Source organism: Phodopus roborovskii, unplaced genomic scaffold, assembly GCF_943737965.1.
Source record: "Phodopus roborovskii unplaced genomic scaffold, PHOROB, whole genome shotgun sequence".
Lineage (NCBI taxonomy): Eukaryota > Metazoa > Chordata > Mammalia > Rodentia > Cricetidae > Phodopus > Phodopus roborovskii.
In genome coordinates, this window is record NW_026126558.1 from 19,764,547 (window position 1) to 19,770,300 (window position 5,754).

At 42.2% G+C, this 5,754-nt stretch overlaps 1 pseudogene; it reads right to left on the reverse strand.

Annotated features, from left to right (window-relative positions):
• Nucleotides 1-3,042: 3,042 nt before the first annotated feature.
• On the reverse strand, nt 3,043-5,435 carry LOC127234716 (mitochondrial fission regulator 2-like; annotated as a pseudogene).
• Between the last annotated feature and the right edge of the window lie 319 nt (nt 5,436-5,754).

Here is a 5,754-nt window from a genome sequence, read left to right on the forward strand (position 1 = left end):
AAAGTTTAATCATGTGCTAACTGAGGTTTTACATCCCCCCCCCAAAAGCACAGAATTCTACAGTAAAATTTGGAGATGGTGTGAAAATGTAAATTCTGTAATTTTGTCTTCTATAATACCTGTCTCATGACAGAGAAGAGGAAAAGAAGTGGGTATGGGGGGGGTGGGATATAAATACAGCATTTAGAAGAATAAAGGGAAAAAAAGTGAAGGAAAACAACAAACCAATAAAAAGGGAAACCCAGAAATGAAGAGCATTAATTTCTACCAAATTCATCCAAAGCCTTGTTGATAGATTTATAGCGGTCTTACCTGTAAGGGTGGCCTCACCCCTTTGGGTATGGCTTCAGGCAGGCCAAGACGAAAGAGGAAAGCATAAGGTGTAATCTTACTTGCTGGGGTCTTTCTCTTGGGTCAGCCAATCACGGGTAGGAAAGGTAGAGAAGTGCACCCGTGGTTCTTTGTATTTTTCTGTGTAAGTGTTCCCCAATAAACACCCATTTATCATTTATTTGGGTCTAGAGAAATCATTACACCCTCACCTTCATAGATTAGAAGAATTAAAACCAGAATCAGTTTTCAGTAGAATTAATTCATTTGGAGAGTATCTAGTACTTGTCAAAAGTGAAAACAGAATGAAGAAAGAATGCTTAGAGAAAACAGTAAATTATCTTTCAGCCTTTTAAATTATTTCTGCAGATCTTATCACAGGATAGACAGGAGCAGGACGAATCATAAGAGTGCCTGCCTTTATTTCTCTGTCCACTAGTCACCTAAGGAGGGGCAATGAAAGATGCATCTCTGTCCATTCATCACCATGTCATCCTCAGGTGTAGCATCCAGATGCAGACATTGTGTAGTCTGCTGCCCAGCTCAAGCTCCTGCAAATTAACCTAAGCTCCCTGATTTCAGGCCTTTCCATGCTACCACTTGAAAATAACACAAAGCTTTCCCTCTTGTTTTGTAAGGGAAGGGTCGTCTGATCCATTTTACATTTGGTGATTTCTCTAAGTGCAGGTGACTTTTTGTTCTCCCACTGGAGTTAATACAGAATTTATGGTAAGGTCTGAAAGGCATCTTAGGTGCGTACTTAAACTGCCCTTCTTTCCTTCTTAGGCTTTTATTTGTTTTTGGTGTTTGTTTCTTTGTTTTTCTAAGTAGAAAACAAATCAATGGGATGACAGAACCCGTGTGTGTGTGTGTGTGTGTGTGTGTGTGTGTGTGTTCGATACAAATTATCAACCCTAATCAGAAGTTACCAAGCAGTGAGTCAAATGTGTCACACTTGAATAAAGATCTCATGCTGAGGATTGGACATCACCCTGAATTTGATCCCAGAGCCACACACCTGGAGCACAGGGAGAAAGAGAGAGACAAAAATAGAGACCAGGGAGAAAGAGAGAGAACACAGAAACAGACAAAGACAGAGATCACACAACACACACACACACACACACAGAGAGAGAGAGAGAGAGAGAGAGAGAGAGAGAGAGAGAGGGAGAGAGAGGGAGAGAGAGAGAGAGAGAGAGAGAGAAACAAACCAAACCATGCTATAATAAAGTAAGTTACTGTGTGTGGATATTTTGGAACAACTTTTTTTTTTTTGGAACAACTTTTTAAAATGATGGTAGAGAAATCTATGCACCACTTTTCCATTCAGCTTCAGTAATCGTTCCCATATTCTTAGAAAAATAACAATAAATAACAATTGAAAAACTTTTTTTTTTTTGCTAAGTGGATTACTTTTTCATATTTGAGAAAAGAGATCAGGAAAAAATGTTCACTCATGACATGGACAAGGCAACAGTAACATTATTAACATTCTTTCAAAAATGATTCTTTTTTTCAAAAGATTCACTTATTGTACAATCTATTTAAAAATAAGATGCAAAAAGAGGATCATGTTATGTACTCACTCATATATGGATTTTAGACATAGAGCAAAGGATCACCAGCCTATAATTCACACTGCCAGAGAAACTAGGATACAAGGAGGAATTTAAGAGATTAATACAAGGTCCCTCACAGAAGGAAAAAGGAACAAGATCTCCTGAGCATATTGGAAGAATGGGGGGGGCAGTAAATGGAGAGGGAGCTAGGAGAAAGAAAAGGGGAGGAGAGGAAACCACATGGGACCAGAAAGATTGAATTAGGGGAGGAATAGAGGAGGAAAAGAGAGAGAGAGAGAGAGAGAGAGAGAGAGAGAGAGAGAGAGAGAGAGAGATACCACAAAACAGAGAGACATTATAGGTTTGAAGAGAAGACTGACTCTAGAGAAATGGCCGGAGACTTGTAAGACTGACCCCAACTAACAATTTGAGCAACAGTGGAAAGGCTACCACAAATGTCCTTCCCTGATAATGAGATAGATGACTAACTTATTCACCATCATAGAGCCCTCATCTAGTAGCTGATGGAAGCAGAAGCAGACACCCACAACTAACCACTGAGCTGAACTGGAATCCAGATGTAGAGAGGGAGAACAAGACCAGGCTACAGAAACACATAGACAGCTGACTTGAACAAGGAGGAACTAATTGGCCCCCAGACTGATAGCTGGGAATCTAGCATTGGACTGACTCAGACCTCCTGAACATGGGCCTCAGTTAGAAGGCCTGGGCAGTCTAGAGACCTCTGACAGTGGAACCAGGATGCATCCCTGGTGTACAAAAGGACTTTGGGAGCACATCCCCCATGAAGGCATACTCCCTTAACCTAGAGACAGGAGAGAAGTCCTAGTCCCTACTCCAAATGACTTGACAGATTCTGTTGACCCCTCCTGGAAGGCATCAACCTCCCTGTGGAGTGGAGGGGTGGGGTGGGATGGGAGGGTGGTTGGGTGGACATGGGAGGGTGGGAGAGAGAGAGGGAGGGAAAGGAAACTGAGATCGATATGTAAAATAAGAAAAATAATTCAATAAAAAAATAAGATGCAAATGTAGAAGAGAACAAAGGAAGCATGTCAGGCATGTGTTTATGCAAAGCCAGCGAGGGTTGCCTTTTCATTTATTTACCCAACTATCTATTTTGCATGTATAAAATCTAGGTTGCATGGGGGGAGGGGAGACATGGAGACTGGAGATAAGACTGGGGAGGAGGGAGAGCAGAAGGAGGAAGTACCTAACTTGGGAAGTGATCTGGTTCTGCACTCAGCCCAGAAGTCACTAATAATGATGACATTCCTTTTTATGCTGGGTTCATTACTGCAACATGAGACCGAAGAAAAGTTAGTTTATCTCCAAGGGCAGCTATCTTTTTCATTGTAGCTTTACTAGCAGGTCATGTTTTTAACTGATTTGTTCTGTCTTAGGGCAGGATTCCAAGTCAATTTGGATGATAAAAAAGATAATTTTTCCTTTCCTTTTTCTTTTTTCATATACTATATGGAAATCTGAGATAACAGGGTTCTTCATCATTGGCAACACACAAAACACCAGCAAAAGATGGAACCATAGGTTCCTGATCATCAGAATACTCAGAGTTCAAGTGTGGGATTAGCTCAATTAGGTCTTCGACAAGGTTCTAAACAAGGCATTCTCCCGATAATACAAATGATATTCCTAGGGGACTGCTGGTTTTTATTTTGTCAAATCAGAAAATTCTGGTCTATGGGAACACCAAAATATGCCAGCATGTTTCTTAATATATTCATTATGATAGGTAATGATGAATTAGTTCAAGGAATCATTGTTCGTTGGTGCCTTCCTGCTACACTGAGTGACACCTGGTCATCTAACATGCACAAGTACGTGGGTTTAGCCTCCTGCACTGGAAAACAACAAAAACCTTCAAGTTAAAATTTCCTCCTATAATTTGTTCCAAATGAAGAAAGAATAGGAATCTTATTAGGAGAGAGAGCTAAAAAAAAATGTCAGACTACTGCTGGCTCCTAGTTAAGGTACACAGGGGTGTGATATGGTGGTGAGGTAGAGGAAAGGAGGAAGAGAAAAAGAGCCCATAATGGAACTGGAGAGCAGACAGTGACTTCCTCTAACCATGAATGGTCAACTTGCTTCCTGAGAAATCAACAGTAAAAATCACTGTGACAAAAAGCATCTCCATAGCACTTCAGCATGCAAAACCAAGAATTTTAAAGAGACCCACTCGCAACCAAGGAGCCCTATGAATAGAATTAGAATGCCACTATAAAAATGAGATAATATTCAAAAATGAGGAAATGCAGAAGAAAAGCATGGCATCCTTTGGCATAGCATACCAGTACTAGCTCAAGGATTTTCAATGATAGTGTTATCAGAGACTATAAATGGCTTTTAAAATAATAACAACAGCTCCACCCTCGGGAGGATCCAGCCTTCTGATGCCCAGCTCAGAGCCTCTTGAGAACTGGGGACTGCACATGGGGGAACCCATCCTAACAGACCAGCTCATCCAGAGTCTGCCAACATCCTACTCCTGCCTCCACCATCTGGAAGAGGAGAGCCATTGGATATTGGACCTGCTTGCACCCATCGCAAGAGAATCTTGGTCTCGTACACACCAGGAGAGGGGGAGAGAACCCACCGGTATGCACTGGAAGAAGGAATGGGTAGATGACAATATAAGAACACAATCAACAACAGAAAGATCAATATGATGCCGCCTGAGTCTAGGGACTCCACACCAGCAAGACCTGAACCTCCCAACACAGATGAAGCAGAAGACCAACCCAGACCCCGGAACATGGGTGTTATTTAGGAGGCCTGGGCAGTCCATGGGTCCTCTGAGTGGATCAGTATTTATCCCTAGTATATGAATGAACTTTGGGAGTCCATCACACATAGAGGGATACTCCCTCAGCCTAGACACATGGGGAAGGGCCTAGGCCCTGCTCCAAATGATATGACAGACTTTGAAGATCCTCCATGCAAGGCATCATCCTCCCTAGGGAGCAGAAAAGGGATGGGATGGAGGTTGGGGGAGGAGGGACAGGGAGAAGGGGAGGGAGAGGGAACTGGGATTGACATGTAAAACGAGCTTGTTGCAAATTTAAATTTAAAAAAAAAAGGAAAGAAAAACATGAAAAAAAATAATAACGACATAAAAGCAGGAAGGAATGGAAACCATGAGAAAGAATAGGTAATGTCCAGGGCTGGAGAGATGGCCTGGGGTGAAGAGTGCTTGCTGCTCTTCAGATGGCCCAAGTTAACTCTTCAGCAGCTTGAATCAGGAGGCTCACAACTTCAGTTGGAGCTTGGGGAAATCAACACCCTCCTCTGGCCGCCACAGGCACCCTCCCACATGGCAAACACACACACAGACACAGACACATACTCATAAATCTTTGAAAAAATTCTAAGAGTATGCGGTGTTAGAGCAAGTGAGGTGACTCAATGTGCAAAAGAGCCTGCCATGAAAGCCTGATGGCCCTGATCCCCAGAATCCATACAAACACAGAGGGCAAGCTCAGACTCTACATGCTGTCCTCTGACCTCCATAGGCACACTGTGGCATACAGACCCCCAACACCTCTCTCTCTCTCTCTCTCTCTCTCTCTCTCTCTCTCTCTCTCTCTCTCTCTCTCTCTCTCTCTTTCACACACACACACACACACACACACTTTAAAAAATGGACAATAAATATTTTAAAGATCTAATTTTAAATACAAAGATTCTGAAATTTCCCAAGAGCAAGAAACACCGACTTCTAAGTTGACTAATAGCAGTCTTCGTACATTCTCTGGTCTCAAACTGTATGCCATTTTTCCAGTGACTTCTAGGTCTTAACTTGTGACTCTTTATCTCAGAGAACTAAATG